At 35.3% G+C, this 18,208-nt stretch overlaps 1 long non-coding RNA gene across 2 annotated transcripts; it reads left to right on the forward strand.

The window, feature by feature from the left end:
- Positions 1 to 1,420: 1,420 nt before the first annotated feature.
- Positions 1,421 to 13,606, forward strand: LOC111922735 (uncharacterized). Of its 2 annotated transcripts, none has more exons than XR_015284241.1 (3): positions 1,421 to 2,570; positions 4,912 to 5,078; positions 8,111 to 13,606. It is a non-coding gene; the product is annotated as an uncharacterized LOC111922735 (long non-coding RNA). The 2 variants fall into 2 exon arrangements; XR_002860683.2 differs by having other exon boundaries at positions 1,421 to 1,695.
- The last annotated feature ends 4,602 nt before the right edge of the window (positions 13,607 to 18,208 follow it).

Genomic DNA, 18,208 nt, shown 5'->3' on the forward strand with positions numbered 1-18,208 from the left:
CCTCAGGGCATTTTTTTGTTGCAGTTCAGTGAGTCTCTGCTGAGATAATTTTTGGAAGCATATAATTTAACCAGATATTTCTGTTTTCATTTGCAACAGACCTTTTAAGCATTCTTGCTGAATTTCAGGCAACTACATTGAGAGAATGGAAAAACTTCATAACATAATGCCCCTTATCTGTGCTGCTACTGGTCCTGGAAGTGAAGATCTGAAGTCAGATAGCACCATGCATCCTGAACATCATAGGTTGCAAGAGAAAATATAGTCACTTCTTGACTTCTTTTGTGAGAAGTAAAACTTTGCCCTAACATGCTAACTGTCAGCTTCTGTTGAGTTATCTTCTAGAAGGTGGGTTATCTTCTAGAAGGCATTTCTGGTCTGTCACATAGTTCATACTTGTAGTGGTTTAGATTTGCTAATTTTGTTTTCCTGGCCAACGCACCAAATAAATGTTGTGGTTTTAAAGCAGTAGCTAAAAAAATTACTAGAAAACTTACTTATTTCTTGCTGTGAGATAAGATGGGAACAAGAGCAAAGCAGACTTAAAACTTAAAAGGAATAAAGAAAGTTTATTAACAAAACTACAATAAGAACACCAGAATAAACCTCCAGAAAACCCCTTTAACCCCCACTACTCAACCATTCCCTTGTTCACATGAAAACATAGAGATGAAAAACTTTGGAACTTTGGTGTTTGAAACAGTCCCAATTCCTGCAAGAGTCTTCATCAGCCTTTGCAGAGAAACAGAAGTCTTCTTCTGCTAATTTATGGAGTTTCTCACAAGAAAACCATTTCTGTTATAGCTTTCTATTTTTCTGATGCCAGCTACCCGGAAATCTGTCATCAGAGTTCACTCCTCCCATTTCACATCACTCTGAGGTGTGTATGGGTCAATGAGTATAGGGATGTCATTTTTAAGGATGAGTTATTCAAAGGCAAAAGTTCTCTTCATCTGTCTCTGTGAGCTTCTCTGGAAACAGAAGTTTTTCCTTTGCCTCTACAACGGCCCCAAATCTTCAACTATTACTTCTCCCCCCCTGTTCCAGCCCCTCACTGTATCACAATTACTCCACCTTTTGCTCAAAATCCACACTTTGAACACTCTATTCCTCCCAATATACTCTGTCATGAATTAAAGGAGTTTCTTCAGAACACTATTGTCCATCTCTATAGCTTTAACAGAAAAATATTTCAGCTTATAAAGCATCTCCTTATTCTCTCTTCCTCATCTAAAACTTAACTCTTTAGTTCACTTGATGGTTTTATGATGTCTTTTTTCATGTTGATTGTCTCTCTCTGTCTCTGGGAAAAAGGAATAATCCAGGTAGATGTTAAAGCCTTGGAAAAGCTGCAGATGTTCATGGTGTCAGGTTTCAGTTCAGAGCAGAAACTATAAACCAAGCCAGGCCCGCAGGCCCCGCCTTCCCTCTGCTGCCCTCTGCGGCCTTGTCCGGCCTGGAGGTGGGGGAGGAGGCCGAGACAGAGCCTTGTTACCTTTTCAGAAGCTGGAAACCAAAAACGATCAAGAGAACTCTGTCTTTACATCCTTAGGTGGTGTTCACAAGTTGATCTCAATTTTTTAATGGTTAATACTGCTGTCAATTCTTAGAAATGACCGATAATTGGTCAGGAGAAAAGACTCCCATCAGCCACCAGCAGCTTCAGCTTCCTTAGCTCCCAAAGCTATCTTAAAGGTAAAGACAATACTGGTCCAGTTAAAGGACTTTACAGAAATGCAACAAGTTTAACTAAATTCTGCTGGAACCATGGAAGAGAAAATGCTGCCATAAGAAAGTATATTTGCTTTCTTTTAAATAAAGGCATCCTAATTAATTTCCAAGATAAGCATGGACAACAGGGAGGGAGAAAAATGAGAACTCTCAGATCACACAAAAAACCTGATATTTTAAAAATTAAACAGAATAAAGGAATAGAGGTAAGAGGCAGGGAGGTCTGCTACAAGCAAGGAAAGAGAAGAGCCAGTTCCTCCAAATACTTTAAAGATACCAGTCCCATTTCTTCACTCCTGCTTAGACATGGGGCCATATCACATAAACAGTAACTGTCTCACCCCTTGGATGCGTTCCCTTGGATTTTAGGACAAGAATGCAAATTTACTTTTATATGTCTTTTTAGTACATCATGCTCCATGCTCAAGAGCTGTCCTTGAAGTAATGTACATATCAACCTTGAAAAGAATTGACTAAAAAATTCCACAGTCCTCTTCCTTGGGATGAAAACAAGATAGGTTAAATATGGTATCTGTGTGGATGATGTCTTCCAGAATAACAGAGGAATAGTGTGAGAAAAGCAGGTGGTCACAATACCTATTTGTGTTGTCTGTTTATGACTGCATGTCAAGATGTGCAGAAAACTGATATTTAGAAACTGCTTAGAAGAAAACCTACTGCTGCTGAGAATCTATCACAGGAGAAGATCAACAGGCTTCATGGACCTGTTAGTGATGGTGTTCCCACAAATGACTGAGCACACTGAGAGGTTAAAGCACAAATATGAAATAGCCTTAATTACAGCCCTGAGGACTGGAATCTGGAAAGAGCAGATGGAGGTACTTGAGGATTAAGCACAGATAGGAAGAATTGACTTTAGATCCAAATGAAACCTGTTTAGACCTGAAAGCCCCTCACATGCCCTGCATTGTGGTGGGGTAGTGTCAAGGCATGGTATCTCAAGCTTTAGAATGTTGCCCTTGATTTAATTCTGCTGTTTTTGCTCTATTGCAGTTAGGTGGTACTAGGTGGTAGTGTTTTCATATTCAGTGAAATACACAGGATAGTATGTGATCTTCTTAGGAATAGTTTTGGGTCTTTGAATTTTCATGTAGTTACCCATTCCTCATTAGCCCTTTTATTCTCTCACTTCTATTTTGGAATTTTAGTGACTTATTTTTGTGGTAGAGCCTTGCTATTTTTTGAGTGGATGCTTAGAAAATAGATGTTCCATGTGACTTCTTCCATCTGTACATGTTTTTTTTCTAAAATAACAACAGATTGCTTTGATGGTGATATTCAGGGGAAAAGAATCATCTGCTAATAAATTATTTTTTTTTATGTTCTTCAATATGATTTTCTTCTATCTGTTCATGACAAACAACTCTTTCATCCCTAGTCCTTCATATTTTTTACTTTAAAAATTATATAGATTCGCATTTGGCTTAAAAAAATAATTTTTATGGTAACCTTTTTGAATTTTTCCCTTCAAATAATGCCACATGCCCATTTCTTGATGAAAGCTATTTACAACTTTTTAGTGAGTGAAGTATTAGGGAAAAGAAAAAAAAAAGCATAAAGTATTCTAAAATAATCTGAATAATCAACTTAATTGGTTTTCAATGATCTAAGAAATAGATGAATTATTCACTCTTCACAGCAAATCTAACCTCTTCAGTTTCAGATAAGATAAATGCACTCCAAAAGTACAGGATCAAATAATAAGTATATTCAGAATAAGTATATTCTGTTTCAAAATCGTGGGGATCATGGAATTTTTTTTTGAATTTCCATTGCAGAGTAAGATGTGTCAAGAATGTAATGTTGAAAAATACTGAAAAATCCCAACATTTTTCCTCCCTTATTCCAGATCCAGAAGCTGATAACCAAATTTTTATTATTTTGTGGATTTTGAAAATTAACTGTAAAATTGGGAAGAATAATTGCTTTATTATCTAAAGCAAAGCTCCATTTCACAGAACCTTAGGGAAGAATATGAAAAATATTTTCATTTTACTGGTTAGTTATTTAGTATGAAGGGGCTTGTGAATAAAAGGACAATGTATGGCCACATTTATACCACTGCATTTTGATATTACATCATGGAGTTCTAAACTCCAATTGCAGCAAGGCAATGATCTTAGAGGCTTCCTAACCAGAAAACAGAGCAGTTCTATGGAAAGAGATCCAGAAATCTTAAAAAAGGAAACTCTGTTTTGTGTAGATAAAATGTCTATTTTATGGGATTGTTTTTGTGTTTTGTGAGGTTTGCACAGCTTTTACACATCAGGTGAAACCACATCAATAAACAACAGATATGGCCTTATGGACGACCACTGACAGCAATATGTCTGAAGAAATGGCTCTCTTCCTTGTGGAGTTTGTTTCTGAAAGTTTGTGCTTAGCAGAGGAAGAAAAACACACCTTTGGATAAAAATCTCTTGACTGCAGAATTCACAAAGTAAATACCTGCATTTCCCATAATTCTTATAAGTGAGAATTTCAGAAAAATCTTCCTACTCCTCAGTCTCTAACCACTACACAGAATGCAAGATGTGACTCTCTCCACTTGTACTTTTGGAAACTAAAACAACTGGGGACCTGAGTTGGTAGGTTTCAACCTTTGTGGTGGAAAGGACAATTCCAGTCCAATCTGTTCTCTCACCCTTGTGTAAACCAGTCTAACTTCAGTGACCATTAAAGCAAAACCACAATAATTGTACTTGTAAAAAAAGGAATAGAAGCTACAACATTTATCAATTTTTATAAACTGATATAAAGATATTTATATCTATCTTTATAAATTAAATAAATTTATAAATGTCTCAAAATCTTTTGTATTGTTGGAAGGTTTCATCTCCCATTTTATTTCAGATACATACAGTGAAATTGTGTCAAAGTTTTTAGACTCTCTGAAGAAAGACTTTCTAAAAGCAGTTTCTCTTAGATGTTCACATTAGATGAATCTTTGGGTTTTTCTCCAAAAGTGACTTTATTAAATCTAAAAAGCCATCTCAAGAAAAACTGTAACGGCAGGTATGTTTATGTTTGGTTCTGCCTCTTCAAAGTATTACCCCTTCTGCTGGAGGGTCAGAATTGTACAGTGTTGTTTTAAGACAGTGAAGTATTGATGGGGCTGGTTGAGAAAAACATGAAGTGGGCCCTTTGATTATTTTGCAGTTGTCTCAAGCAAGTCTAACAACAGAATAATGTCTGAAGAAAAGCAGAGGTCTCACAGCCTGATGTTCCAGTGAGGCCCAGAAGAACACTGCACCTGGGTACCAGCCAACAGCCCCTCACTTCACCCTGGGAAACAAGGCTTATTATCAATCTGCTTCATTAAGGAGGTAAGGATGTGTACAAAGACCCACTGATGAAGGACAGAGAGCCTTTACTGACTTCTCAGTATTAGAAGGACTGATGTGCTTATTTTACCTCTTTTGTCAACTGTAAATTCTGACTGAGACTCTAATTAAGCCCCATTAACATATTAAATTACACACCCATTGGGATACAAATGGAGGAGAATGTGAGACCTATAATGCATTGATGACCAAAGTTACCAAGCCCCATCAACATCTGATGGTTCCCTCTCCTTGGACCAGCCAATATTTATAGCATAATAGAGGGGCTTCAGAAAAAAATTGGAGGAGAGCACCTCTTCCCTCTGTGAACAGTCAGTGGGCTGTGTCTCTTTTCCTGAAGGGTTACCTGTGGAGCTTTGCACCTCCAACTGTGTTGGAACATGCTTGGGAATATTCATTCATTTATATATTTATATACACATATATTTATCTATTTATCTATCTAGCTATCTTGTTACTAGATCATCCTGTTGTACTTTCTGTCACAGCACATACTAATGCATACTAATATTCTGCAGTTAGTGCATTTATCATGGGCAACTCTGAACCTGCTTTTCTGTTGCTTCAATAAAGGCTGCTGTTTGTCAGTCATCTACGGCCTCATTGAATACAAGCAGGCCCACAGTACTGAGCTGGTTTGAAGTCAACCAGACTTGGAGTTCTTAATTGACTATAATCAAAAATTAACCTCAGCCACACCCAGACTCTCCTATCTTAGAGGATCAGCTGAATTCAAGGGGGGTTATTTTCTGCTAAATACCTATACACTTAACACAACACTGCTGAAATTAGTGCTTTGGTTTCCTCAGGGGATTTTTTGGGTTTTTTTAATGTATATCTGAATGTATAAATACTCATCCAATCTTAAAAATAAAAGATGAAATCAATCTGTTAAAAATTTTATCTTGTCTCTCTACCAAATGCCAAATTGTTTCCTACCCGACATGAGACCATCCTCAGCTTGTGTACCTTTAAATACCTCAAATAAATAGTTATCTTTTTGTTGCCTTCGGAGACAAGTTTAGTACCTGGCGTGTTTGTTTTGTCCATTTTGCCATCTCCCACATGGTCTTTTGCTCATCCATAGTTCCATTAAACAGTATTGTTATTAAAGTATGGACAATTTCCAATATTGTATTCACACGTGATCATTTTGAGGGAAAAAAAAAACTTACTTTAATATGCATGATAAGTGCTTATTATTTTATCTACCTGTTTTGAATTCGAATTTGAAAAAAAAAAATTATCATCCACTTTTAAAAGCATTCTTTAGGAACTACTGCTTTACTCTCATACATGATTGTAGCTGAATTCAACACACCTTAATCTAAGTAAGTAGGACTTGCACAAAAGAATAGAAAATAGTTGGACAATCTTAAAATTTTTACAATTTTAGTCACCTGTTTTCTCAAGCTAATACATCAGACAAATGTCAGTTTTAATGCCCTGACATAAACCAAAAAGGTTTTAAATGATTCTTTAATGTTTACTTTTCAAATATAGATGAGACTTTTGTAAGCAAGAGAGAACATAAAATACTTTACATTTCATCAGTGTAAAGAAGGACAGTCAAAGAAGCCGTACATGTTTCCTGTTATTGTCTTAGTCAATGGATTGTCTCACTTTCATTTGTATGTAGAGAAATTAATTGGTTATCAAATATAAAGTGGAATTATGCATATATATTATTTATAAATATTCATGACAATTAAAAAGATTTGTGTTTTTACATGTACTTTTATTTGTACAGCATTTGTTTCACTCAGTTCTGTTCTTTGGCCTGGTGAGAAAACTAAATTAGAGCAGAATTACAATTGCATCTCTAAGAGTGTAATTCTACATTAAAGAAAATCTGAATATCAACTAATACAAATAGTTAATTTTTTTTTCAATTCTAAATTGAGATATTAGAACAGCTAAGCATCAATGTTTTAATTTTTTCTTTTGGTGCATAGAGCCACCATTCAAAAAACATAGTAAAATTGAATAAAATATGCTTTACAAATAAATTAATTGCTCTGCACTGGAAGAGGTCACTTACAATAACAGGAGCCAGCAGTCTTTGCACATTGGCACTAACAAGTTAAATCATTCAGACACAATGATGGGATTGTATCCTTCAGAGAGAAAATGGAGGGACCACAATAGGCCATTGAAAAACCCTATTGAGCAAACAACATTGATTGAAAGCATGAACAGGATGTTGACACTGTTAAAAAAGAGACAAATGTCATACTGTAATATAGAAAATGTTTCATTATTATTTCAGTAATTCATCCATACATTAAATACTGCAAGTAACATTTTAAAGTGGTATTTCAGAACTAGGCAAAATTTAGATAATAAATCAAATTTTCATTGGTGAGGAGGATGGAGTAAAGGATTTTATTCAGTGAAATGATAGAAGGGTTTAGATTATTTGATTTGGAGAAGGAAGGATGGAGATTAAATGTGATAGTATAACATTAGAGAAAGGCTAATAGAACTGCAGGATCAATTGCCTCAAATCTCTTTATCTGATGCTAACTTAATAATACTTTGTTAGTTTTCAATAGTGGTTCATAGAACATTTGTAGCACTGAATGGTGGAAAGTAAAATCTGTGTTTGACATTCTATAAAAAAGGAATATACAAATGCACATGAACATGAATGAGAATTAACATATATCTTGACTGGATTCTTGTCATCACAGACAGCTACACAAAAAGAATTGATGATCAACATAATTTCAATTTCTATTATTTTGTAAGAAATGCATTCTAGTAAATTGATACAACCAAGAAGCCTCATGACAAATTCCTTGTCTCATGTCAACTAATGTAAAATTAGGTAAAGATTTGATAAAATCCCCTGCCCCTTAAATTAAAATTCAGCCAAACTGCTAATTGACCTTGGTTCTTCCCTTTCTTTTTATGAAATCTTTTCCAGAAGAAAATGAGCACTTGAAAGTTTTGTATTGCAACAAACAAAAACAATTCATTAAATATTTTTCTTCTCCCAATATTTACTATAGGAAGCCTCATGAAATATGGCATCTACTGGATTTGCTTCATTGATGATGAATCCAAGAGTGAACTCCAGATTATCCAGTTTGAAGTACCTCAAGGTTGTGAGCTAGTGAGCGCATGTAATTCCATTTTGATATATTCCATGTGTAATTTTTCCACATGTTGAAATAGCAGTAGTTTTTGTTTAATACAATTCTATCTATGAAAAATGTAGTGAAATTGGCTTCATTTCTTAAAGCAGATGAGTTATATAAAAGGATAGAAATTTACAGTCTCCTCTAGGTCTCTGAGTGAATAAATAAGCTACATAGTGTCTACCATACAGGAAAACACATGCATTCAGATATTTAGCTGTAATTTCATACTGATGGATTTTGTACACTCTTTCTAATGTATGCCATAAGAGTGTGAACTGACTGTTTCTTTGAGCGCATCCAGTCAAAGACTTTCTTAATGGGCAAGGGTGTCTTGAGTGGAAAAAGGAATGGAGAAAACAATAAGCAAGACCATACAGAAGCACAAAACTGGCCAAGAGAAGGGAAAAAAAAAATAGTTTATTTAGGAAAAAAAAGTTAATGATGAGAACACACTTGATTAGATGCATTAATTTGTAACAATACATGGAGCGTAGAAATGTTTATTTTTTCAGTAATATTATCTTATTAACAATCTTATAAGTTTGGGAGGATGTGGTAAAAGGGAACAAGCACAAAGAGACATAAAACCTGTCCATAATAGTACTTGTGACATCCACGAGTGTTTTTGTCTGGGAGCAGAGTGCATGGATGTGCGCATGTGTTCCTGCACTTGTGAACTGCTGTCTCTAACAGCCAAAGAGGAGATGGGAGGTGGCTGGCTGCACTTGGGTCTGATGTGAGCCCTGTCCCCTGTCCATAGGGGCAGCTGGAGGTACTGCCTTGTCTGTCAGGCATGTGACTGACCATGTCAATGTCAATGTCCTTGTAAATCTGTGTCTGGCTCTTTGTGTGTCTGTAGTTGTGTCCCTGTTGCTGGGATATGGACTCAGCTTTGATACTGGTTGAAACTGCAAAGAAAGTGGCAGTTGTGTCTCCAGCCTGGGCAGAGATGCTGGGTCCCTGGGCACCAAGCTGGGCTCCAGCAGCTGCACAGGAGCTGGCAGACCCAGGGGTGCTGAAGAAGGATATGTGACTTTAGAAGATCATGAGCTGTGTCCTTCTGTCATACCTCAGCAGATGCCATTGAGGAAAAGCTTCAGAAAATTAGTAATACTTAACTTTCATTGAAATAAATTTGTTTTCTTTTTGCTTTTATATTTTAGACTTCTACTGTACTGCTATGGGATAAATCCTTCTATAATAATGAAAACATTGCTGTCTTCATTGGGATTTGGTTTCAACTGTGGGGGATTTAGCACCTGTAGAATAGATGGTTGGTGACTTGTTTTCTAGTTGAATGCTTTTCCTACACACTTCACTAGATTTTGTAGTTATTTTCACCTATTTTCAATCACTGATATACAAAGTCAAAGGACTGCCTCTGCATTGGAAGTGACCATTAAGTGTGCTTCATGTTTACAGGGTGACTTCTAAAGAAATTTGCAGACAACAGTACAGATGCTGCATCTAATTTAATAACATTTTTAGTAGATTGAAATTAAATTTTGTCTTTCTAGTAGATTGCGATTTAGAAAGAGTATGGTTTTCTTTCCACTGAAAAGAAAGTTACCAAAGCTGTATGCTTCTATTTGGTTATCTAGTTATTTAGTTATTCCATTTCTTGTGTGAAGATTTAATTCCAAATGGCTTTTGCTGTAATGAGTGGTAAGGATATTGGTGCATATTAGTGCACCAAATAAATACCTAGCTTTATTTCAGAGGGGACATTTAATCTTTTTGCCTCAGGTCTTATTTCCATTTCTGTGTCAAGAACATCTCATCATGACATTTTTAGGACTAAATTTATTTCTGAAACTGCTCTAGCAAAGCTCACCTGATTGTGTCCTATTGAGAATAATATGTTCCTCCTAGAGGATGTTAAAAGAAAAGGAAAAGTGAACTGTAGGTTTCCTATGAAGGAAAAAGGCTACAGTTGCTTAGGTGGTTTGTCATGGACTAACTGCATATTAAGAACGTCTTTTTTATTCTAGATAAACATCTGGTTTTCTCCAACCAGACCAGGCATCTGGACATGACAGCCAACTGCAGATGAAAACAATGTGCTACAGTTTATCCCTTTGTTGTAAGACTACTTTTTAGGAGCATTTTGAGAGGCATTTTTCTACCTGGAATCCTAATTTTTAATATTATTTCTTAGTCTGGAACACCAGCCTTGGTCATCTTTTCGCAGGATCGAACCAAAACAGTCACTAACCAAATTTCTTCTAAGACTTTTCTTTTTAACAGAAATGGGATTGTCACTCATCTCTTACCTTCCTTTGTAGCAACATTCATTTATCCTATTGGAATCTTATTACATTCTTTTGACCAAACTGCTTTGCTCCAAAAAACGGAGATGGATGGGGCCACAAAGCTGTGGAGTGATGATAACTTGGTTCTCACATTCATAGCTTTCTCATGAAAGAGAAGAAGAATCATAGAAATAAAGGAGTAAATATTATTTGACCATCCAGTTAATATCATGTTTCAGTCACTATTCTTTTTTTAAAATTTTCCTCTAAACACCTTTAGAAACAATGAAATGTCTGTTTTCCTTTAGCATCTTTATTAACAATTCTTATATATATTGAGCTAATTAGACCCATTAATTGGAAAGAAAACTTGCCATGAAAACAGCTCTAGACACTGATTATCAGTATGGTAGGTCTTTAATTATTATTCCGTAATTCCAAATATTTTTACTGGAAATTTCCAATTTACTAGCCATAGCAAGAAATGAAAACAAAGCTCTTTTGTAGAATGTGGCAAAAAGGGAAAAATTTAGACCAGTGTGAACTGCCAATGTGTCTCCAGTTGAAACCAGACTGAAATTTCACCTACATTATCCAGGTTACATCTCAGGAGATCCTGCTCTGAATTGTTTTCTTTTTACCTTTGTTGTAGTTTTTAAATGATATTAGAAGAACCAGATTTTGCAAATGTTTTATTTGAAATGAATCAATATGACCTGCCAATATAGGATGTCATATTTTCAGAAGGTGATTGGGTAATTGGAACTTCTGTCATTTTATGCTAAAGCATAATATTTAACAATTTATTTCACCAAAGGAATTTACTATTGTGCACAGGCAGATTTGTCTTTGAAGAAGATGAGGGCAATGATTCCCTGAAGGAAATTTATGAGCCACTGAGTATCTTTTAAAGCAGCAGCTATGTAATATAGGGTATATAATATAGGTCAACAACAAAAGATAAAATTCCCAAGCTTATCTAAAACAAATTCTCTGGCTCTTCACATTAGGATTTATTTTCAGGTTGGTCTTCAATTCAGGGTACAGGAAATCCTACTAATATAGGAAACCAATCTAAGTACTGTCCCCTGTTGATGTCTCACATTAGCCCAAATTGAAAGGTATAATATAAATTTGTCTCATTAACTGGTTCTGTGCATACAAATTAACTTCCTACATGGAAACAAATAAATTATTTTCTTTTGTTAATTCCTTGGAGGAAAAAAAATAAAGGAAAAAAAGCCAAACAGCTAATCAATACATTCCAAAAGGGATAAACTTGTCAATCCCTTATGTTTGAGGTCGTAAGAACAGACAAAAAGTTGCCCAAATATTCAGACCTTGGTTCAGATTTTGTCTATCCAGAATTTATATTTCTTTTATAAATCACTGTATGAGAAATTCAAAGCTTTCTATAGGAGATAACCAATTTTTTTTTAATATGTAGACTGTATCTAACCTTACACAATATGGACTGCATTCTCCCCTATTTGAATTGCTCTGCTTTGAGCTATTAATTTATGTTTAACAACACTGAGAAAGATTTCAGAACTGAGAAAATAGAAGCACCAAGAGGTGATCTAAGCCATTTTGTAAAGACAATATAAAATGTTAAGATTTTTTAAAGACTTTTAGAGTGTCACGAAATCTGGTAATGTAAATGAAAATAATTTCCCTTTGTTTGACTTCTGTGGCCCATGTAAGACAAATTGTACAGTAAAGTGAAATGCTTAACTTCATTTTGCTCAATCTCCTAACACAACAGCAATTTCTCAAGGTACTAAGTTAACATAAAATATCACCTGAAAAACTGTGTATGACATTGGACTTTTAAGTATAAGAATATGTGAGGGGATTGATTTTGCTTTTATGAAAGTGAAATGTGTATTAATAATTTTCTTCTTTCTTCTCAGCGGACCACCCATATTACAGTAGTGCCAAGGGTTTTTTCCTATTCATAAACTCAGCTATATTCAGCTTCTCTTTATGGATACATTTGTAAAGAACATTATTCAGCCACAGCCTTAACTATGCATTGAAGCATACAAATAATCCATTGAAGCATCCATCTAAGACTCTCTGTTTTCATTCTGAAGTGTGTTTTCTCTACATACTTTTCATATGACCACTCTAGAGGGCACAACCTGTCAATATGTCACAGTGCTGCTAGATTTCATGAATTGACCCCACCAAATACTTCTGAGCAATTTGGTAGGAAACACTCTATTGCATTGAGAACACTGCAGTCCCATGGATCTGATAGGAATTCCAGTCCAGCTTCTGTTCTTTCCTTGCATAAAACTACTTTTCATGCCCCTCAAGAAGAATCACTCCTTCCTACCAGAAGTGCTTTCAGTGCTTGCTGTTAACAAACTCTGTGCTTGCCACTGCAATGACAGTAGGAATGTAATGAGCTTCTGGCATTGTATGGTGCCACCAGGCACTCTGTTGAGGGAGTTACAGCAAATTGCTCAAACATTATTATGTCAGAGATTTTGTTTGCCTGTTAAAAAAAATCTAATCAGGCTCATGAAGGAAACAAGTCTGATTTGCAATGGAACATTGGCTAAAGCAATGTCTGAACAAAGCGATATCCTGAATTATGTGTCAGAGTCTTATAACAGATTCATTCTGTAAACTGTTGCTGTAAGTTCTTTGGGGTGCTGGCAGTGGCCAGCAGTGAATAACATACTTGAATGAAGTGGAAGACCTGCTCAAGGCTCATGAAGTGGGAGGAGCTGCTGAAGGTCTGCTTATGCTGCTGGTGTGTCCCTGAACAGGTCAAAGCACCATCTGATGCAGCAGGGCTGCTCAGAGAGGGGCCCCCTAATGAGACACTGACAGACTGGTTGGGAACAGGGGTCTCAGCCTTCCTGGGACACCAACAGGCAGATCAAACACTGAGGCTTGAGGAAATCTCCCACACTGAGGATCAAGGAAATCTCCCTTTTTCACATGACAAAAAGTAGTACTTATTATTATTAAATAATTCCTTGACCAATCTGCTCTAAACAGAACATCTCACTTTCAAATCACCCACATGTAGAAACTAGTACTTCACACTTTTCTAATACTGAAATATACCCGATGAATTAAAAATTACTCAAATTCAGCATTAGTTTGTCTCTTGTCTTATCTCACAAAAAAAAAGTCGATTTAATGGAAGTCTTTGCTTACTGTTGCAAATATTCTAGAAAATTCTCTTTTTTCCTCTAGTGCAGATGAATTTTTCAAAGGAATATGCACAAAATTAATATGTAAAAAAATAATTTGAAAGTAATTCCACACAAAAAAATGGGCTCAGACAGTTTTGATCAGTGGAGGCAAATAATCAAACCATGAAAACATCAAGAACCATTAGTAGTCAAGGTGTTTTTGAAAAAAACATGAAAATGTGATTTTTATACAACTCTAGAAATACATGAAGAAAGAGCAGAAAGAAAGAGATCTTTGATATATTCAATATGCCACTTGCTGTCATTCTATTATAAACTTGTCCTTTTTCTTTTCACATTTTGCTACAGTTCTCCTTCAGATTTCTCATATTTTTCTGACTCCTAACTATTGTATAGAAATCTTCCTCTGAGCCCTGAAATCCACTAAAGGTCAATCTTGTTGTCTTCTAGTTCATACAGAGGGTAACAGAAATGCTGCTAAAATTCCATCTTTTGAAAATCGGGTCTGAAGTAAACAGATATGAAATAGATATTCTTCCTTAGCAGGAGAATGAAAAAAAAACAAAATTAAAATATTGGAAAGCTGATTCAATCTCTAACATCAGAGAATGAATCTCGTTATAACCTGACATTATTTTGTGGGGTGTCTCATTAGGGAAAACTTATGTCAGATAAGAACAGATACAAAGCAGCAAAATGTTAAACAGTCAGGATCAGAATCACTAATTAGGTGAGATATACATGTATTTCTCTAAAGTACAGAGGGATAGGAAACTGGATTTAAATTGTCATCAGATAATTCCCTTTATATTAGATAGCTCCCTTTATATTAGACACTCCCTCTGATTCCACATGTGGCAGATTGAGGCCATCTACCTGCTGTTTAGGAAAACATCCAAATTAAAAAAAAACAAAACAAAACCAAAGAGGAGTTGTGGTTGACTCTTTTTGTATTTCAACAGCTAAGAGCAATTCATCACTGCTAGAGTAGGATCTACATGTGGGCTCTTTCCACTGAGTTCTCAGTGACCATTCCAAAGAGCTCCTGGAGAAGCACAAAAGAATTCCCCTCTTGCCTAACATCTAATAAGGAAGAAACCACTATCAAGACAGGAATATTTTATATTAGGTATCATGTTCTATCTTTTTGTAGTTACAAAAAAAGAATCTTAACGCAAAATTTTTCATGCACTGTAAAGGGAGGAAAAAACGATTCCACTCATATTTTAAAAATTAAGCAACACTTCAAATTTTAATATCTGTGTTGAAAAAGTTTAATATCTTTAGACCATATTATTAGAACAAAGAGCAAAGACTGAAAATAACAGAGGAAAATTAACCCTTACTCCTCTGATCATAGTTGGATCTAAACTGAACTGTAATTTAGTGATTTTTCCGTCTTTTTGGTAGTGCTTAATTTGGGGATTATTACAACATTATCCTTAAAATTTTGCAATAGAATTAATAATGCACACTCAGCTTTGAAGAAAGCTTTTGTTAGGAACACTCAATATGATATACACTGTTCTACATCTGCTGTTATATATATATCTCTGTTTATAGTTTTATAGTTGTTTGGGAGAGAAAACATGTATTGTCTTATCCCTTGTATTTTTATCTTTCATTCACCTCTCAGTTTTCTTTTTATTTTTCCTGATCTGATTCAGTAATTATTTAAAAATTAATTGATGAGTGAGGGGTGACTAACTTTCTAGTGCTGCTCCTTGTAAAGCATAGTTGCTATGCAGGCTGAAATAAGATAGTCATAGAATAGCTATTTTGCGCCATTCTGTACTAGTCAGTGTTCTCCACATAATCAGAAAGTAATTAGCTTGAAGCATGAAGCATGACCACCGCTGATGGTATGGCTTTCTAATACAGATTCATTTTGTTTACTTTTTTACTGCTTCTTCCTTGCAATTAAATTAAAGTTGATGGACACATCTATAAATACAAAACAGCAAATTACAATGGTGCTGGACTACTGAGTCAAAGAAAAAGTATAATTTTTTTTCACTTACTACTAAAATATTTACAAAACCTAAAAATAACAACACTGATTAGCAGTTCAAGACATTCAAAAATGTCTTGCTTGATTTCTGAAGGTGCTTTTATGCTTGTTTTCTTTACTCCTTGATAGTACTGCATCCAGAAGCCTGTGACTTCTCTTTGTTAAGTTCATTTGGAACTGCCCCTGAGACCAGACACATTAAGAAATGAAAGGGCATACAGTGCTTCTCTTTCTGTTTTTATCTGTGCAGGCAGGACTTCTTTAGTGAATTTAGGCTTAGAAAAGCTTCACTTCTTTCCAGGTGTGTTCTTCAGGTAAAATTTTGTTCCTACCCATAATACTTACTTGCTTGTAGCCTTGGAACAGTATTTTGTTTATCTGAACTACTGCTGTTGCTTATGCTGTTAAATTTCATACTTTCACTGTGTAGGCACAGATGTGAAATGGCTGCTTCCAAAGTATTTATTCTTCCCAATGTTCTTTCTCTGAGCATTTTGGAGAAACAAAACAAATGAGTAGTGAGATTCTAGCATTAAGAATAGCATTCAGGCTGAATTTCCCAATCTAATCCTTATCAGATCAGTATAAAGTTTAAGCTTTCCATCCCTTCCTGGGCTATTTATGCTATTTTGAAAGATCCAAATGGATATATTTCATCCATATTTTATTCAGAATCAGTTTTCTTTTCAAATGCTTGGAGTATTATTTCCCCCTCCCCTTGAAATGGTTAGGATTTTCTTTTGAATATCCTTTTATCTCTCACTTCATGTCTTACATGGAAAATATTTTGATCTATTTTCAAGGGCATTCTAGGACAGCAGCACTGCTGAGAGAGAAGCATGAGTTTTTAAGGAGCTCATTCAGTTTTCTGTTATGGCACCTATGAATATAATGTACATATATCAAATGCATTTGCATATAAGATATATACCCATGTTTAAAGTCATCTATGTATATACCAGAATACAGATATACATGTTCATGAATATAAATATTAAGTTTTATGGTTTGTATTTTAGACACATTTAAGAGCAAAATGGAATTACTTTTACTAGATTTTTGTATGCTCCTAGAGATAGAAGCAAGCATGCATATATGCATGAATAAAAGATAAACCCTGTCTTGAAAACACTGCATGTTATCCAAATACAGTAACACCTACTCATATATTTTCTTCTTCCACTTGAGATTTAGGTAACTGTTTCTTAGAGTACAATTATTTTTCCTCTGTTTCAAGAAAAAACACAGCTCATTAGTCTAATGCTATGTGGAAGCCTACTTCAACCCTCCATTTATGCTGGCTGATAAAAGCTGAAGTAAAACTTGAACAGTTAACTACCTAGTTCAGATATGATATTTGTGTAACTTCACATTTATTGAAGAAGTTATTAAAAGAAAATGTGGTGACACAGGCTATAAATTCCTGAACCAAAAGAATACATCATGGACAGTTGATATTTGAGATATGTACTGAAATCGATTCTAATAACAGAAATCTTCATCCTTTACACATCAGTAAACAGGAAAAGGTCAAGTATGGCTTGGAGAAACACTTCAAACATATTCAGCTCCAAATTCTTCTTGTTTATCTTCTTAATCCAAATTCCTTTGTGAAATTACAAACAATAATTCTTCTGGCTAAAATAATAATGATAACATTGTCTATGTTGCTGTTCAATACAAGAATATTCCTTGCCACTTCCCTAAAATGTTAAACTTCTCAGAGAAAAGTGAATATTTTTCAGTGTTTATTAAGTGTAGTCCACAAAGTACCACCAAATGTAAGATGTATAATGGTTCAGACATTATTTTGAGAATACACTCATGAAAAAGCAGCCAGAGAACTGGTCTTTGAATGACCTGTGCCCATCCTAGATGAGCTGGAAGTTCAACATGGCTGAGTGCAGTATGCTGCACCCAGGTCAGGGAAATTTTCTGTCCTTTTTTCTGCAGGGAAAGGATTAATTTTCTTCTTTGCAGCTAGTTCGGTGCTGTGTTTTCTTGTATTTAGTATGAGAATAATATGAGAAACTGATACTTCATCTGTTCCTAGAGAGTGCTTGTCCTAAATCAAGGACTTTCCAGTTTGCCATGCTCTGCCAGAGAGGAGTGGCACATAGAGGTGCGAGGGGCTGTGGTCAGTACAGGTGACATGAACTGACCAAAGGGACATTCAATACCATAGAACACCATGCTCAGCATATAAACTGGGGGAGTTGACTGGGAGGGGCTGACTGCTGCTTGGAAATGAGCTGGGAATTGGTTGGTTGTGAGCAGTTGTATTATACATCCCTTGTTCCTCTTGGGTTCTGCTACTCTCTCTGCCTCTGTAACTGTAATTATTATTCTTATAAACACTATTATTAGCATATATATTATTATACTAGTGTTTTGTTTCCTTTTTTGCTTTGTTTTCAAATTCATTTTTAGGAACCTCAAATCCTTATTTTTATTCACCTAAAGATGAATTTTACCCATATCTTCCAAGTAAAAGATATTTCACCAGTAAGATGTGATCAAACTGAAT

This window comes from Cyanistes caeruleus, chromosome 3 (genome assembly GCF_971803275.1).
Source record: "Cyanistes caeruleus chromosome 3, bCyaCae1.hap1.1, whole genome shotgun sequence".
Lineage (NCBI taxonomy): Eukaryota > Metazoa > Chordata > Aves > Passeriformes > Paridae > Cyanistes > Cyanistes caeruleus.